Source organism: Vulpes vulpes, chromosome 5 (genome assembly GCF_048418805.1).
Source record: "Vulpes vulpes isolate BD-2025 chromosome 5, VulVul3, whole genome shotgun sequence".
Lineage (NCBI taxonomy): Eukaryota > Metazoa > Chordata > Mammalia > Carnivora > Canidae > Vulpes > Vulpes vulpes.
In genome coordinates, this window is record NC_132784.1 from 30,404,969 (window position 1) to 30,424,667 (window position 19,699).

Genomic DNA, 19,699 nt, shown 5'->3' on the forward strand with positions numbered 1-19,699 from the left:
TCAACATGTTGGAAAGTTTGGGCAGCCCGGGTGGCTGAGCGGTTTAGCGCCTGCCTTCAGCCCAGGGCATGATCCTGGAGTCCCAGAAGCGAGTCCCATGTTGGGCTCCCTGCATGGAGCCTGCTTCTCCCTCTGCCTGTGTCTCTGCCTCTCTCTCTCTCTCTCTCTCTCTCTCTCTCTCTCTCTCTCTCCCTCCCTCCCTCCCTCCCCCTCTCTGTGTCTCATGAATAAATAAATAAAATCTTAAAAAAAAATGTTGGAAAGTTTGTGAGCCTCGGAGAGTTGTTAGGGGGTTGAAAGAATTGTGGTCTAGTATAGAGTTATCATTTAGAATAGGCAAGCTTGAGTTAAGAGCAGTTCTTGGGGTTGCCTGGGTGGCTCAGGTAATTAAGATTCTGACTCTTGGTTTCAGCTCAGGTCATGGTCTCAGGGTTGTAGGTGGAGCGCCCTCACAAGCTCCACTCTGGGTGTGGAGCCTGCTTAAGATTCCGTCTCTCTACCGTTTCCCCTTCTCTTAAAAGCAAAACAAAACAGTTCCTATTTAATGAGCTCTGGGAAAAGAAACGTTGCGATAAGGAGGATGACCTTAAAGAAATTGTGCTGCTTTATTATTATACAAGTAATGTGCGGGTTTTACTTATTTTGCTTTAAAGCACAGATGACATTTTCCATGAAGTACTTTTCTATATGTTAGAGGTGTTTTAATCATTACTATCTGAAATATCAGCTCAGCCATCTTAGAGCAGGGCTTTTAGAATACCTCCAAAAGAAATACAAAAGATTTAGGTGATTCTTCAACTTTGTCATCCATCAGAATCACCTGGAGGGCTTGTTAAAATGCTGGTCAGTGGGCTCCATTCTGATATGGTGGTTTTTAGTGGGTCTGGAAAGAAGCCTGAGAATTTATATTTTTAACATGGTTCTCATGCTGCCTGTCCAGTGACCAGACCACCCTTTGAAAACTACTAATTTTACAAGGGAGAATAGCAGTTCTCATTTTGACCACATAGTAGAATAATCTGGGATGCTTTTATAAAATATGTGTGTAGCCTTTATCCTAGATTTACTAACAGAATCACAATTTATGGGAGGTGATTCTGATTGTGAGTGGAAAAAAGGGTTAGTATGTGTGCCAATGTCCCTTGCCTGTCTGCCTTGCTATTTTACCTCTCCTGTCAGAGGTATTTCTGCTCCAATTAATATATTGGCTTTTGAACTTTTTCGATTGTGTGTATGTATAACCAAAATAAAGTGTGCCTTGACATACACACATACAAATGTTCTCTGTAGTTATGTTTTGTCACATTGCCGTGAACAATGAATTAGTGAGTACTGAACCATCGCTCCTAAAGAAGATATAAAAGGCTGGATTCCTGTGAAGCTCTGGTCACAGCATTTTCATCGACCAAATCAATGTAAAATCTTGTTTTATGTATGTTTGTTTTAAAGATACTTTATTTAACATATACTGCAGTTTCTTGGCATTGAACTCACAACCAGTGGCACTCAAACTTGTGCCTAAATGAAGTTTGTCATACATATTTTCTCTGTAAGGCACATCATAGCCTCTTGTGCTTAGGAACACTACGCAGCACTTCACTACAATGACATCAACAAAAAACCCCGCAAAAATGCAAAAAAGTGGCACTAAATAGAGCATTAGAAGCACACTTGTTTACAGTGTGAGAGCTGAAACAAGAAGCGTCACCTTATTTGACCTCAACTGGGAACAGATGATTGGGACGGCTCAAATGCAGCTCTGTACATCTTTGAATGACTGAGAGTACTGCATATAGTGATTGGGGGGGTCACAAATTTTTGTGAGTACATGAATTTGCAAATACAGAATTTGTAATGAGGATTGGCTATACATACATGTTTTTCCCCTTTTCATTTCTATTTTGTTAAATGAGCTACTTAGTGATTTTATGGTAAACTAGATTCAACCCTCAGCTTGAAAAATAGTTATAATTCAGCAACATGTTGTATATTATTTATTAGTTATGCAATGATAAGTAGTAAGTGATATTAAACTATATGATTTCCTTCATTTAGAGAATTATAGGATTTAGTCTTGAAAATAGGGAGCTGCGGTTTTGGAGGGTACATTGTTGGGTTTGTATTTGTGAAAGATTGTTGATGGATAGATTGTGGAGGGCAGTTCATGGGTGGCAATGGTTGGTGGTGGCGATGGCAGACTGCAGAGACTAGGCTAGCTATAAGGCCAATGCACTAGAAATGTGATTTCTAGTTACGTATTTTCAGCAGATTTGTGACAGAGTAATGACAATTCGGATGCCTTGTGGATTAAGGGATTTCAATTGAGTCTTAATTTTATATCAGAGATCTCATAATTGAAGTCTCTGGTACCTAGATAGACCTAATGGGGTTTGTGAACTTAACTGATTTTTTTAACCAGTTTTATATGTATGTGTCTTGATTACTCCATCATCAGATTATTAATGAAGTAAAAGACCTAGAGGAGGTTAAGAATTACATTTTAGTAGATAATACAGATTACTTTTTTCCATTATTAATCCTAATTGCATATGAATCATAGCATTCTAAGTTTTTGAGAATTCTAAGACATTGAAAAAGCTTTAGACTGTTCATGTTATGAAATGCAGAATTTTTACATAGCATGTCACTGAGGAATGTAAATGTACTGAGTATAGGGAAAATTCTTTGTTTTAAGCATTAAAGTAACATTTAGATATTGATTGCCTGTATTGCAGTGGATTTGTGTTTAGAAACAGTGGCATAATTCAGATTTGCCTGACTTGTTTTTTGCTCTTAGGACATTAATACAGCATAGGAAGGTACTCATTGTGTAGACTAGTAAAGCAGTACAGAATGATCACTGGAAATGTGCTCAGCCGTTTGAGCGTATTTTGAGCGTAGCTAATGTCTCTGTGAATTGGAAAACAAAACCCCAAAAACATCCACTTTATGTTTTTGAAAATACCTCTTCAGAAAATGAGTGGGAAATATCAGAGAGGCTGACGGAACATGAGAGACTCATAACTCTGGCAAATGAACGAGGGGTAGTGGAAGGGGGGGTTGGGGTGACTGGGTGACGGACACTGAGGGGGACACTAGACGGGATGAGCACTGGGTGTTATACTGTATGTTGGCAAATCGGACTCCAATGAAAAAAATACAAAAAAATGAAAATACCTCTTCATTATGACACTTTTATATATATGCTTATTTGTAAAAAATTCAGAATATACCAAAAAAGCATAAAGAAGAAAATACAGATCCCTTGCAATCCTAGCATTGAGATATCCATGGTTGACCTTTCGGTGGATGTAACTTCCTTCCAATGCTTTTGCCCCTCTGTACTTGTATATTTATAGGTACATATACACGTGTAGGGGTATGTGTGTGTGAGAGACAGAAAGAGACAGACATTTGCTTTTTAACTGGTTCCTTTCAGAATGAAAAACCTGTAGAAAGACTGGCCCAGTCTGAGTCATCTTGGCAATTATTAAATTAGCTGTAGTCACTGTAGCCTGAGAAGTGGATGGTATAAGAGAATAGCAGTTTGCATTTTAATCATTGATGTAAAGGGAGTTTGGAAGGGAGGAATAGTGATCCTCCAAAACAAGGGAATTTAAAGCATAAATACAGTTGTTTTAAAAATGCCTATGGGTTTGGCATTGATTTTAATTTGTTGATACTATAGATTTTGTTTCATTGTATATATTTATGGTAATTTAATCAGTTCCTTCCTGCTGGATATTGTTTTTTATGGGGGGGGGGGCACCTGGGTGGCTCAGTGGTTGATCCGCTCAGGTGGTGATCCCGGGGTCCGGGGATCGAGTCCTGCATCAGGCTCCCACCTCACAGACAGCCTGCTTCTCCCTCTGCCTATGTCTCTTCCTCTCTCTGTGTCTCACATGAATAAATAATACCTTTAAAATAAAATAAAATTTCTTAGCATTTGGAGTTATTTTTTGATTTCCTATTTTGTTTCATTGTGTAAAAGATTGACTTATTTTTAACTTTTTTTGAAGATTTACTGTTTTAATCATTTCATTGTTTTATCTTTATATTCTTACTATTTTAAAAACTATATGGTGAGGCTAGTTACATCTCCCATTCTTATTGCTCTCCTTTTTCAGTTTTCCTTACATATTTTTCCACATGAACTTTAGATTTTTGTCTAACTCCAGGGAGAAGATGTTGGTGTTTTTATTGACATTTATCATACACTTATAATTAGCTTATAGAGAATTGACATCTTTCTGATGTTGACTTCTTGTCCAAGAACATGGTTTGTCTCTTGAACATGGTTTGTCTCTTCGTTTGTTGAAGTCTACTATGTTTATTTTTCAGGAGCATTTTTTTTTCCATTTGCTTTGGTTTTGGTTAAACTTATTTTTGGTTCAGCTTATTTCTAGAAATCTTACATACTTAGTTACTATTGTGTCACTTTTTTCCATTATACCTTATAACTTGCTATTGTTTGTATTTTAAACTATTTTTATATGTTAATTTTATATCTTGTGACTTTAAGTTACCTGATTATACTTGTTTCTGCATTGATTCTCTTGGGTTATTGAGATAAAGGTAACATATGACTTGCTCACAGAGATAGTTTACTTCTCCCATTTCCAAATAGTATCCTTCTAATTGCCTTCCCTTATTTAAAATTTTTTTGGAAATGACTTCCATTCCATGTTTAATAGTAGTGAAGATACTGGGCATCTTTATTTTGTTTCTTACTTCATTGTGACTGCCTCTAGCGTTTCTCCAGTAAATAAGATGTAAATTTCCCTGGATTGATTTATAGATGTTAGAAAATAAAATAGGGAGGGCACCTGGGTGGCTCGTTTGGTTGTGCATCTGACTTTTGATTTCAGCTCACATCATGATTTCAGGGTCATGAGATCAAGCTGGCTCTGCCCTGTGTGTGGAGCCTTGTTCAGATTCTCTCTCCCTTAGCCCCCCGCTGTGCTCACACACAGCTTTCTCTTTCTCAAAAAAACAAAAATTAAAGAAAACTGAAGTAGATCTAATAGGTATTATAAACATATATATAATTCACAAAAGTGTATGTCAAATCTCCAGTGTTTCTATCACAAATGAATCTCTAATATTTTCAAATGCCTTTTTGGATTTTTTTTTTTAATTTTTATTTTTAAAAAGATTTTATTTATTTACTTATGTGAGAGAGAGAGAGAAAAAGAGGCAGAGACACGGGCAGAGGGAGAAGCAGGCTCCATGCAGGGAGCCCAACATGGGACTCGCTTCTGGGACTCCAGGATCATGCCCTGGGCTGAAGGCAGGCGCTAAACTGCTGAGCCACCCAGGGATCTGCCTTTTTGGAATTTATGGAAATTTCTCCTTCAGATCTGTTTATTATCAATGAATTATAATACCGAAACATCCCAACATTTGTGGAATAAACTCCATTTAGTAATGAAGTATTACTCTTCTAAAAAATGTTTTTAGTCTTACTGCGTTCTTCTCTGTAAAAGGAATTACATACAGGTTTTGGCCTCTCATTGACCCAAGGTGGCCACTCTGTAACTTCTGACTAAATTTATATCTATTTAAGCAACCAACTCTGGCTGAGAATAGTGATTCACTCTCATTTCTAACTTTCCAGGAGATGGAATATGATTGGCCTAATTCAGATAAGGTATCTAGCCTGATTTAGTTGATGGTCTTTGGTTTGGTGTAAGGTGAGATGATTTAACAATTTGAGGATGTTAAACCACTTCTGGGGAGAGAGTGGACATTGGTGGGAGTGAGTCTGGCCCCTCAAAAGGTGTCTAATTGTAGTTTTGTATTTTACAAATACCATGTTTTTAGCAAAATTTCAGGTTTTATTGAACAGACTAAGATTTCTTAAGTTGTATTCTATTACTGGATTACCACTGGCTTTCTTACATGTTTTCAGTGGTTACTTGGAGTTAAGAAAGATCCTAAAGGGCCCTCTGAGTCACTTTCCACTGCCCACCCCATCCCAAGAGGGAGGCTCTTATTTTTGGTAATATGCATACAGTTGCATATATCTAATTCGGACCTTCATTCCAGCGTTTGGGTTTTTTCCCTATACCAAGCAATTCTCTGACACCAGGGAATACCCTACAATTTAGCTCAATTCTGACACTGGAGATAACGTCTGATCCCATAGGTTAGGGGCTCAATTCTATAAGACTGCTCCCCTCCCCCACCTTCAGAAGCCAGTTATAAGTCCAGGTTGTCACCTGTGCATCTGACCAATTGATTATAGATTGGAGTATCCAATTACCCCCTCCTTGGGCTCAATTAATTTGCTAAACTGGCTCACAGAACACAGACACATTTTACTTGGTGGATTACTGATTTATTATAAAACAATAAAACTCAGGAAGAATCCAGCAGAAGGACATGCATAGGGCAGTATATGGGGAAATGGGCATGGAGTGTCCATACCCTCTTGAAGCATGCCACTCTCCTGGCAGCTCTGTGTATACATCAGCTTGTAACCTGTCTAAACCTATTCCTTTCAGGGCTTTTTAAGGAGGCTTCGTTATATAGGTGTGATTGATTACATCATTAGCCACTGGTGATTGATCTGCAATCTGTAGCCCTTCTCCTCTTCCCAGAGATTAGGCGGTAGGACTGAAAGTTCCAACCCTCTAAGTCACATGATTGATTCTCCTGGCAAAGCCCCCATCTGTAGGTGCTTTCCGAAAGTGACCTAATAACATAAACTCAGATGTGTTTGAAAGGGATTTGTTTAGGAATATCAAGACACACTTACCACTTAGGAAATTCCAAGAGTTTTAGGAGCTCTGTGTCAGGAATGGGGACAAAGACTGAATATATATTTCTTTCTTTCTTTCTTTCTTTTTTAAAGATTTTATTTATTTGAGAGAGCGAGAAAGAGAGAGAGAGAGGCCGAGACACAGGCAGAGAGAGAAGCAGGCTCCATGCAGAGAGCCTGATGTGGGACTCAATCCCGGGTCTCCAGGATCACGCCCTGGGCTGAAGGTGGTGCTAAACTGCTGAGCCACCCGGGCTGCCCTGAATATATATTTCTTGTTACTGTAGTATTATATGAAGTTTCAAAAATTAGAAGTTATATATTTATAGTGACATTATTTTGTTTAGCTGGAAGTTTGGATTTGGAAGATCTCTTTCTAAAATGGATTTATTGAGGTTTATTGATGAATAAACTGAATATACTTAACGTGTACAATTTGTTGACCTTTGTATACACCTGTAAAAACATTGTTACTACAGTCAAGATTAATGGACATTTCCATCACCTCTAAAAGTTATTTCCTCATGCTCCTTTATAAGCTTCCTGTCCTTCTGCAAACACTGATATGCTGTCACTGTAGATTAGTGGTTTGCATTTTCTAGACTTTTTATATAAATGGAGCCATAAAGCATATACTCTTTTTGGTCTGGTTTCTTTCACTCAGTGTAATTATTTGAGATTCATACTTATTATACCATGTATCAATAATTCATGCTGAGAATTTTTATCGCTGAGTAAATTTTACGAGTATATCAAATAATCCACTCACTTGTTGATTGGTCTTTGGCTATGAACATTTGTGTACATCTATTTTCATTTGTTTTGAGTAAATACCTGGGGATAAAATGGCTTGGTTGTATGGTGAGTATATTAAAACTCTGTAACTTTTCTAAAGAGCTGTTAAACTGTTTTCCAGAGCGGTTATATCATAAAGATACCTTTTCTGAGTTGCATGGTTGAGAACCTTGCTATTCAGAGTTTGGTCTGTGGATATGGCATTACCTAGGAGTTCGTTAAAATTGCTTAATTTTAAGTCCCACCTATTGAATCAAAAACATGCATTTTAAAAAGATCGCTAGGTGGTTCATTAAAATTTCAGAAGCTCTGGTTTGAAGCAGTAGTTCTCAAACTTTTTTTTTTCTCTAACATCTGAGGGTTTTGATATGCTTATATAAAATTCTCAAATGGGTCTGGGAGATGCTGGATGTTTTTAAGTCTGATAGGTGATATTGATAAGTGTATTCTGTGCCCCCACCACAATGATTACTTCTTTCATAGTGATTTTTACTTATGGCAGTAAAGTGTTTTTGTCTGTTGCCTATTTCAAATTTTGTAGTTTCTGGAGGAATTGCTTCCCAAGCATTTTTTCAAGTATGGAATTCTGTTGCCTGGCACAGTTTTTTTGTGGGTGAGATTCATTTTTCATTTTGTGTCATTTCTTGGGTGAATGAATCCATTTGCTACCTTTTTTTTTTTTATGTTCTTATTTTTACTTTGCATAACAAGTGATCTAATTCTTGGTGGTTTTCACATACAGGCATCTTGAAATTTTCTGTAAGAGTGCTGTCTCTCTCCTGTTAGTATTTAAGAAATGCAAAATAATATCAGAAATGACTTTGTTAATCACTAGACAAATTAGCCGGATATCAAATAATGCTTTTTAAAGCCTTGTGTTAATGATTTATTTTGCTTACTGTTCTGAATTTTCTCTGCTATTGCTTATTTCTGTTGTTGCTTGGATACTTAAGAGCAGGCCAGCCATTGATGTTACTGTCACCTTCCTCAATTATGTTGAAGGTCATGGTTTTAATCAGCATTGGGCAATTCTCAATTTAAAACAAGTTTTCAGAAAAGCAACAATTAGATAACGAAAGAGTAAACATTTGCTAACTTTATGAAGTGGAAGTCATTAGTGTTATGTAACTTCTAATTGGATTGTTTTCCAAAAGTTGATTTGTAAGTCAGGTATTTTAGAATTAAAATGGGTATGAAAAGATATTTGTATACAATAAGATTGCTCTCACTTTTACATTTCTGTTTTAAGATAGCAGTTATCTGGCCATTAAAGTCTCCTCACCCCCCTTTCTTCTTCATATCCCCACAGGCAGTTAAGATAGAGAAGCTATGGGTGATTCAGTTCTTATTCATTGAAAATTTAATACAGCTGCTTTTCAGAAGAGAAAAATCTTTACTGTGTTATTAAATTCTAAAAGGAATTTATGCAAATAGATATTTATCTGTTTAGTTGATAAATGCCTTTAAGTCCAGTTCTATAGAAAAAAAAGAACCTTAGTAATGTGCCTGTTCATTGATTTTTAGCTAAAGCTGATGTATTTCTTTGGGAGCCAAAAATTTTTTTTTAAATTTTTTATTTATTTATGATAGGCACAGTATGAGAGAGAGAGAGGCAGAGACACAGGCAGAGGGAGAAGCAGGCTCCATGCACCGGGAGCCCGACGTGGGATTCGATCCCGGATCTCCAGGATCGCGCCCTGGGCCAAAGGCAGGCGCTAAACCGCTGCTGCCACCCAGGGATCCCTGGGAGCCAAAAATTAACAAAAAACATATCACTTTACTTACAAAGACCATATTTAGAGTATCTTCCTAATTTTAGGAGAGAAGCATTCGGTATTGCACTTAAGTATGATGGGACTTTTGTTTTTGGTAGATCCCCCTTTATCAGATTGAAGAAATTCCTTTTTATATTTTTGGTTTTCTGAGAAGTTTTAAAAAGATGTTGGATTTTGCAAATGCTTTTTCTGTGTATAGAAATGATCATGGCTTTTTAAAGAATCAATCTGGTGAAATGTTGCATTCCTGGGATAAACCTCATTTGGTTAGGTTTTATTCTTTTAGCATGTTGGATTCTATTTGCTAAATTTTTATTTAGGATGATTGCATCTATGTTCACAAGGGATATTTGTCTGTAGTTCTCTTCTCCTGTAATGTCTTTTTCTGTTACTGGTATCAGAATAATACTGGCTTCATAAAATGAATTGGGAAGTATTCCTAACACTTCAGTATTACCGAAAAATTTGCACAGAGTTGGTATTATTTTCTCCTCAAATATTTTGTAGAATTTGCCAATGAAGCCATCTGTCCCTGGAGTTTTCTTTGTATGAAGGATTTTTAACTATAGTTCAGTTTCTGTTCTTTCTGAGTGGGCTTTGGTAAAAGTTTGTTTCAAGGAGTTTGTCCTTTTCACTTTATTGATGAGTTTATTGAGAAGAAGTTCATGATACTCTCTAAGGTGATGTCTCCTCTCTTGCTCCTGACATTGGTCGTTTGTGTCTTCCCACTTTTTCCCTAATCAGTATGGCTAGAAGTTTATCAATTCTATTGATTTTGTTAAAGAACTAGCTTTTGGTTTAATCAGTTTTTCTCAGTAGGCTTTGTTTAGGTTTCATTGATTGCCACTTTGATTTTGATCATTTCCTTTTTTCTACTTACTTGGGTTTAATTTGCTCTTTTTCTAGCTGCTTAGGGTGGAAGTTAAGGTCATTGATTTGAGACCTTTATTTTAATATAAGTATTGAGTGCAGTACCTTTCCTCCTAGGTGCTGTTTTAGTGTATCTTGCAACTTTTTGTTTTAATTTTCATTCATTTTAAGATACTAATTTCTCTTTTGATTTCTTCTTTGACCCTGGGGTTATTTAGAAATATGTTACTTAGTTTCCAGATACTTAGTGGTTTCACAGAAATCTTTCTGTTAGGAATTTCATTTTTCTTTTCTTTTCTTTTTTTTCTTTTCTTTTCTTTTCTTTTCTTTTTTCTTTTCTTTCTTTTCTTTCTTTCTTTCTTTCTTTCTTTCTTTCTTTCTTTCTTTCTTTCTTTCTTTCAATTCTTGTAGACTTTTGAAATTTGTAATATGCTTTTCAGAGTATGTTCTGTCTTGGTAAATGATTCCTGTGAACATGAAAAGAAGGTATATGCTGCCTTTGTTGGATGGAGCATTCTGTAAAAATCAGGTTAAGTTAGCTGTTAGTGTTACAGTTTACAGTATCTTTGCTGATTCTCTTTGTTTTATCTATCATTGAGAGTATGGTATTAAAACCTCTGTAATTGTGGGTTTGTTTACTTTTGAAATTATACTGGTTTTTGTTTCATGTATCTTGAAGCTTTGTTATTGAATACATAAATGAGTAGGGTTGTTATATCCTGTTGACTGATTTCTTTAAATATGATGAAATAAACTTTTCTTTAGTATGTTTAGTAATGTCTGCACCTAACATGGGACTTGAACTCATGACCCCAAGATCAAGAGCCACATGCTATTAACAACTAAACCGGCCAGGGGCCTCAATGAAATAGACCCTTGGTGATATTCTTTGCTCTGAAATCTATGTTGCATGCCAATACGGTCACACAAAGTCTTTTTGACTAGTGTTAACGTAGTATATATATATATATATATATTTTTAGGTTCTAACCTATTTAAATCTATATTCAAAATGTGTTTTCTTCGTATTCAAGCTGCAATTCAAAGGCAGCTTATAATAAGGATTTACTTGTTTTTATCTAGTCTCATAGTCTCTGTCTTAACAGTGGTGTTGACATCATTTGCATTTAACATGATTTTCTAATTAAGATTTTACACTTTTTATTTTTTATTTTTTTTAATTTTAATTTAATTTTTTAAAAAAGATTTTATCTATTTACCTTGAGAGACACAGAGGGAGAAAGGCAGAGACAGAACCAGGCTCCATGCAGGGAGCCCGATGCGGGACTCGATCAAGGGACCCCAGGATCATGCCCTGAGCTGAAGGCAGGTGCTCAACCGCTGAGCCACCCAGGCACCCCTTATTTTTTTATTTTTTAACTTTTTTGTTTGGAGTTCAATTTGCCAACATATAGCATATCCCTAATCAGTTTGGCTAGAAGCCATACTGATAGAGCATATCACCCAGTGCTCATCCCGTCAAGTGCCCCCCCCTCAGTGTCCATCACCCAGTCACCCTAACCCCCGCCCACCTCCCCTTCCACTACCCCTTGTTCGTTTCCCAGAGTTAGGAGTCTCTCATGTTCCGTTTCCCTCTCTCATTTTCCCACTTATTTTCTCTCCTTTCCACTTTAATCCCTTTCACTATTTTTTATATTCCCCAAATGAATGAGACCATATAATGTGTGTCCTTCTCCAGTCTACTTACTTTACTCAGCATAATACCCTCCAGTCCCATCCACGTCAAAGCAAATGGTGGGTATTTGTCGTTTCTAATGGTTGAGTAATATCCCATTGTATACATATACCACAGCTTCTTTATCCATTGTCTTTCGATGGGCACCTAGGCTCCTTCCACAGTTTGGCTGTTGTGGACATTGCTGCTATAAACATTGGGGTGCAGGTGTCCTGGTGTTTGTTTCACTGCATCTATATCTTTGGGGTAAGATTTTACACTTTTAGAACAGCTTTAGGTTCACAGCAAAATTGAGGGGAATGTACAGAGATTTCCCATATATCCCCTGTCTTTACACATACATAGCCTCCTCCATCATCAGCATTCCCCATGAGTGTTACAATTAGTGGACTTACATTGACAAATTATAACCCCCAAGTCCATAGTTTACATTAACATTCTATGGATTCAAACAAATGTATGACATGTATCTGTCATTACTGTGTGTATGATACACAGTATTTTCAGTGCCCTAAAAACCCTTTGTGTTCCACCTGTTTATCAATACCTCCACAGCCACTGATCTTTTTACTGTCTCTATTTTGTATTTGCAAAACATCATTTAGTTGGAATCCTACAGTACTAGCCTTTTCAAATTGGCTTCTTTCACTTACTAGTATGCATTTAAGGTTCCTCCATGGCCTTTCATGGCTTGATAGCTCATTTCTGTTTAGCACTGAATAATATAGCCTGTTGTCTGGATGTGCCACTGTTTATCTACTCACTGCCTAAAGGACATCTTGATTCTTTTTTTTTTTTTTTTTTAATTTTATTTATTCATTCATTCGAGACACACAGAGAGAGAGGCAGAGACACAGGCAGAGGGACAAAGAAGCAGGCTTCACGCAGGAAGCCCAACATGGGACCCGATCCCGGGTCTCCAGGATCACGACCTGGACTGAAGGCGGCGCTAAACCGCTGAGCTACCCGGGCTGCCCGACATCTTGATTCTTTCAAATTTTGATAATTATGAATAAAGCTGCTGTAAATACCCATGGGCAGATTTTTATTTGGTCACAAGTTTTCAGCTCCTTTGCTTAAGTATGAAGGGCGCAGTTGTTGGAGTATATGCTAAGAGAATGTTTAATTTGATGAGAAACTGCCAAACTTTTCTGAAGTGGCCCTTACCATTTTGCATCACCACCAGTAATGAATGAGAATTCTTGTTGCTGTACATACTTGCCAGCATTTAATGTTGTCAGTGTTCTGAATTTCGGCTCTCTAATGGATGTGCAGTGGTATCTCATTTTAATTTGCTTTTCCCTCCTGATAAGCCGTATGGAGCATTTTTTCCATATATTTATTTGCCATGTGTCTATCTATTTTGATAAATTGTGTGTTAAGGTCTTTTGCCCATTTTTTAATCAGGTTGCTTGTTTTCTTATTGTTGAGTTTTAAGAGTTCTTTGTATGTTTTGGATAACAGTCCTTTATCAGGTTCTTTTCCTCAGTCTGTGGCTTATCTTTGCACTTTTTTTTTATTCTAAGTGTTTTTTTTCCACAGAAGTTTTTAATTTTGATGAAGTCTAATTTACCAGTTTCTTTCATGACTGGTGTCTTTGGTGTTGTATTTAAAAAGTCATTGCCAGGGGTGCCTGTTGGCTCAGTCCATTGAGTGGCTGCCTTGGACTCAGGTCATGATCCCAGGGTCCTGGGCTTTTCCCTCTTCCTCTGCTCCTCCCCACTGTGCTCTCTTTCTCTTTCAAATAAATAGATAAATCTTAAAAAAATAAAATAAGTCTTTGCCATACCTAAAGTCACCTAGATTTTCTTCTGTGTTGTTTTATAGGAATTTTGGCATTTTACATTTAGGTTTATGATCCATTTTGTATTAAGTTTTGTAAAGTTCTAAGACCTGTGTCTAGGTTTATAATTTAGCATGTGGATGCCCACAGTTTTTTGTTTTTTTTTTTTTTTGCTCACAGTTTTCCAAGCACCATTTGTAGAAGACTTTAAAAATATTATTTGTTTGTTTGTTTATTTATTTATGAGAGGATGATCATGGTGGGGAGGGACAGCAGGAGTGGGAGAGAGAGTCCTAGGCAGACTCTGTGCTGAGCGCAGAGCTTGAGGTGGCAGCGCTCAGTCTCACTATCCTGAGATCATGACCTGAACTGAAACCGAGTCACATGCTTAACTGACTGCAAACCAGGTACCCCTTGTTGAAGACTTACTGAGTTTTCTTATCCATGAACATGAAATATTTATTTATTTAGTTTTTCTCTGCATTTGTTTTTCAGAACTTTGTAGTTTTCCCTCAAGATATTGTACATACTTGTTAGATTTACACCTAAGTATTTCATTTTGGGAGATACTATGGTAAATAAACTATTGTATTTTTAGTTTCAAATTCTACTTATTCTTTGCTGGTATGTAGGAAAGTGATTTACTTCTGTATTTTAGCCTTGAATCTTGCAGCCTTGTTATTATAATCACTTACTAGTTTGAGGAATATTTAGTCATTTCCTTCAGATTTTCTGCATAGATGATCATAATATCTGTAAACAAAGTTTTGTCTTTTTTTTCCTCCCAGTCTGTATACTTTTTATTTCCTTTTCATGTCTTATTTTACTAGCTAGAACTTTCGGTATGATGATGAAACAAAGTGATGAAGGGACATTCTAGCTTTGTAACTTACTTGGTGGGAAAGCTTCAAGTTTCCCACCGTTAACTATGATGTTAGCTATAGATGTTTTGTAGATAGTCTGTGGAATTGACACACACCTCTCTCTATTCCTAGTTCAGTAAGATTTAATATGGTTTTCGTTATGATTAGGTTTCACTCTGTCATCTGCTGTTTTCTGTTTCTTTCTTTTTTCAGTAGGCTCTGTACCAGTATGTGGCTTAAATTTATAACCCCTAGATCAAAAGTTGCATGCTCTCCCAACTGAGCTAGCCAGGCGCCCCTAAAAAATACTGAACACTTCGTGAATTTGTATGTCATCCTTGTGCAGGGGCCATGCTAATCTTCTCTGTATTATTCCAGTGTTAGTGTATGTGCTACCAAAGCAAGCACTATTTTGTTTCTTCTGGTTGTTTTCTTTCTCTCTTATTCTGCCTTCTTTTGGATTTTTTTTTTTTTTTTTTTTTTAATGATTCTGTTTTATCTGTTTTGGGCTTATTTGCTATAACTTTTTTTTTGTCTTTTGTTTAAGTGATTGATACAGGGCATGGTTGTCCGAAGAGTCTGATTTATTTCCCAGGGGACATTTGGAAACATTTTTTATTTTCAGACTGTAGCAGGTGGGGTGTGTTACCAACATATCATGGGTAGAAGTCAGGGGTGCTCCTGCTAAACATCCTCCAATGCACAAGGCAGCCTCCCACAACAAAGACTTATCTTGCCCAGATTGTCATTAGTGCCAAGATTGAGAAATTCTGATTTATAGTTTACGATATACAGATCTTTCTTGACTTGCAATGAGGTTATGTCCTAATAAACACATTGTAAGTTGAAAATATTGTAAGTCAAAATGTATTTAATGTATGTAATCTGAACATGATGGTTTAGCCTAAAACCTGTACTCAGAACACTTATATTAGCCTATAGTTGGGTGAAGTCAACTAGCACAAAGTCTTTTATAGTCAAGTTTTGAATATTTCATATAATTTACTGAATACTGTACTGAAAGTGAAAAACAGAATTGTTGTATGGGTACAGAATGGTTGCAAATGTATGGGCTGTTCACTGTCATGATTGTATGATAGACTGGGAGCTGTAGCTCACTGCTTTTTTAATTTTATTTTTTATTAAAGATTTTTAGGGATCCCTGGGTGGCGCAGCGGTTTGGAGCCTGCCTTTGGCCCAGGGCGCCATCCTGGAGACCCGGGGTTGAATCCCACGTCGGGCTCCCGGTGCATGGAGCCTGCTTCTCCCTCTGCCTGTGTCTCTGCTTCTCTCTCTCTCTCTCTGTGTGTGACTATCATAAATAAAAAAAAAAAAAAAAAAAGATTTTTAAAATCTATTCATGAGAGACAGAGAGGCAGAGACATAGACTGAGAGAGAAACAGGCTCCCTGCGGGGAGCCTGATGCGGGACTGGGTCCCCAGACCCGGGATCACGCCCTGAGCCGAAGGCAGACACCCAACCGCTAAGCCACCCAGGCATCCCTAGCTCATTGCTTCTGCTCAGCATTACAAGAGGGCATTGTACCACATATTGCTAGCTAGGAAAAGATCAAGATTCAAATTTTGAAGTATGGTTTCTACTGAGTGCATATCATTTTCAAACTGTTGTAAAGTGAAAAAATTATAAGTTGAGTCATCAGGCAATTAGCTGTATATCTTTATCACAATCTTCAAGTGATACACATACAGTGTATTTGTACAGTGTAAGAACCTTATGATAGTGTATTTCCATTTCTCCCTGCCCAAACCTTATGCTATTGTTTCTATACATTTTACACTTGTAATAAATCCTATAGCACATTCTTATTATTTTTACTTAAATAGCAGTTATTTTTCAAATGCTTTAAAATGAAAAGAGAAAGATTAGGTATTTATCCTTATGATTACTCCTTTCCATCAGTTTGTTTTATATCCAGACTTCCATCAGGTATCATCTTCCTTTTTCCAAAAGGATTTCTCTTATCATTTCTTGTATTGTGGGCCTGCTGGTGACGAGTACTTCAGCTTTTACATGTCTAAAAATGTTCTTTCTCCATTTTTGTGTGTGGTAAGGCACATAACAAATTTACCCTTTTAATGGTTTATATATGTAAGTAAGTTATAATATTGCTAACTATATGTGCATTATTGTATAACAGATCTTTAATCTCTAATGTCAGCTTTGTTTTTGAAAATATTTTTGCTGGATATAGAATTCTAACTTGACACTTTTTTCTTCCACTATTTAGAAAATGGTGTTCCAGTCTTCTCAGTTGCATTGTATCTCTCTTCCTCTCTTTTTAAAAGATTTTATTTATTTATTTGAGGTAGCATGCACAAGAGAAGGTTGAGGGAAGAGGGAGAAGCAGACTCCCTGCTGAGAGGAAGCCCAACATGGGGCTCAGTCCCAGGTCCCCAAGATCATGACCTGAATTGAAGGCAGATGCTTAACCGATTGAGCTACCTAGGTGCCCCCACTTGCATTGTTTCTGATGAGAAATTCTGTGTCATACTTACCTTGTTCCCCTACGTGTAGCATGTCTTTTTCTCTAGCCTAGTTGGTGGGAACAGGTGCTCTTCTTGGCCCTGACAGGCATTTTTCCTTTTAATCCTTTGGGGGATAGATAGTTCTTTCTCCAGTGTTAGGTAGTTTATTCACAATGTGCTGATGAGTACTATGCCGAATACTACAGAGAACTCTGCAGATCTCCTGGGTTCTCTCTGCAGAACCTTCCCTTTTGGTACTCTGTCTTATGAAGCTTTCATAAGATGCTTTCATTTTCTTAGACTCTTGTTTCTGTCTCTTCAATTCATGAAGTCTTCTAGGCTCTGTCTTACTTCTCTTTCATGCTCCATGGCATAGAACCTTTTCCAGGATAGTAAGCTGAGGCAATTGTAGGGACTGTTTGTTTTGTTTTACATTTATTTATTTATTTATTTATTTATTTATTTATTTATTTATTTATTTTTAAAGATTTTATTTATTTATTCACAGAGACACAGAGGGAGAAGCAGGCATCATACAGAGAGCCTGACGTGGGACTTGATCCAGGGTCTCCAGGATCACGCCCTGGGCTGCAGGCGGCGCTAAACCACTGTGCACAGGGGCTGCCCTTGTTTACTTTTAAGTATTTGATGTCTTTCATTGCCTACTGTCCAATATTTGGAAAACCATTGTTTCAACTCTCTTCAGACTTTTTTGTTGCTTCAGGTATAGAAGGGTGAATTCAATCCTTGTTACTTCACCTCTTTATTTCTTTGCAATTTAAAAGATTTTATTTGAGAGAGAGATACCACGTGTACACAAGCAGGGGGAATGGCAGAGGGAGAAGCAGGCTCCTCACTGAGCAGGAAGCCTGATGCGGAGCTCCATTCCAGGACCCTAGTATCATGACCTGAGCCACTCAGGTTCCCTTGCAATTACTAAAAACTAAAATTCATATAATGTAATTCACCATATTAAAGTGTGCAATTCAGTGGTTTTTACTATATTCATTGTTCTACAACATCATAACTATATTGTTCCAGAACATTTCTATCACCCTAAAAAGAAATCCCATACCTTAGTCATTTTCCATCCTACAACCTCTGCCACTCCCTGACAACCACTTACACACTTAATTTCTCTGTGGATTTTCCTATATCTGGACATTTCCTGTAAATGGAATTAAATAGTATGTGGCCTTTTATATCTGATGACTTTCACATTGTACAGTGTTTTAAAGATTCATGCATGGTGTAGTACTTCATTCCTTTTCATAGCTGATTAATATTCCACTGCATGCCTTTCATCTTTGTTGGCGTGGAAGTCAGCTGCTGAATCTTTTTAACTATTTTCTCTCATGTAGTCCATTTTTGGCGTTTCCAGGGGACTTTAATATGCTGCCAGGACTGAGAATCAGATTTAGAAAGTACTAGAAGAGAAGCAGGTTTAATTAGAATAAGAAAATTACTTATCTGGAATCTTTTTTCTTTTGTCTTCCTCCATCTCTGTCTTTTGATTGTGGAAGAGATACCTGATCAGTAGTTTTATTTTAAAAAATATTTTATTTATTTATTCATGAGAGACCCAGAGAGAGGGGCAGAGACACAGGCAGAGGGAGAAGCAGGCTCTTCTAGGGAAGCCCGATGTGGGACTTGATCCCAGGACCCCAGGATCAGGAGCCGAGCCAAAGGCAGACAGTCAACCACTGAACCACCCAGACGTCCCCTGATCAGTAGTTTTAAAGATTGACACTGATTGCTTTTTGTAATACATACTATTTGAGTAAATTGTAGAAAATGTAGAGGAGAAAATTAGAGACCATCTATAGTTTCACTAGTTAATACATAGGCACATTTCTTACTAGCCTTTTTTCAAAATTCTATATTTATTCATGTATCATCTTTTTAAAAATGTTTTTATTTATTTGAGAGAGGGGGTGGATAGAGAGAGCATGCGAGCGAGCATGCGTGAACATGAGCAGGAGGAAGAGAGAGGAAGAGAGTAGCCTGACCTGGCTCAGGACCCTGGCATCCTGACCTCACTCAGCTGAAGGCAGACACTTAACTGACTGAGCCACCCAGGCGCCCTCAGGGCAGCATCTTTTTGGGTTTTTTTCAAGATTTTATTTATTCATGAGAGACACAGAGAGAGGCAGAGACACAGGCAGAGGGAGAAGTAGGCTCCCATGTGGGGGGCCCAATGTGGGACTCCATCCCGGGACCCTGGGGTCACGCCCTGAGCTGAAGGCAGATGCTCAACTGCTGAGCCTCCCAGAGATTCCCCTCATGCTAGCATCTTAACATTCTGTATACCTTAATATATTTGAGATTATCTTCAGTATATGGTTTTATTTTCTGCTTTTTCTACTTAATGCATAAATATTTTCAGATGTCATTATTTTTCAAGAAGTCTTACATGGCAATGTATTTAAAGCTTAGAAACATCTTATCAAACTGTTTTCCAGATTATACCAATTTACACTTTAACACATTGACTAGCACTCATTCTTGAAAGTGTTGGTTTTACTCATCACAATTTTACCAGCATTGTAAATATTGTCTTTCCAGCATGTTTTGTTTACATCAACTCTTTGTTTCATCATGTTATTATTCCTCCTCCTCCTCCTCCTCCTCTTTCTTCTTTCTTCTTCTTCTTCTTCCTTCTTTTTTC

At 37.3% G+C, this 19,699-nt stretch overlaps 1 protein-coding gene and 1 non-coding gene across 8 annotated transcripts in view; one reads left to right on the plus strand and one right to left on the minus strand.

The window, feature by feature from the left end:
- EPC2 (enhancer of polycomb homolog 2) overlaps positions 1–19,699 on the plus strand; it is a 116,352-nt gene that overhangs the window by 15,286 nt on the left and 81,367 nt on the right. The window lies entirely within an intron of this gene.
- LOC112926906 (U6 spliceosomal RNA) lies at positions 14,847–14,953 on the minus strand. The gene has a single exon (XR_003236430.1). It is a non-coding gene; the product is annotated as a U6 spliceosomal RNA (small nuclear RNA).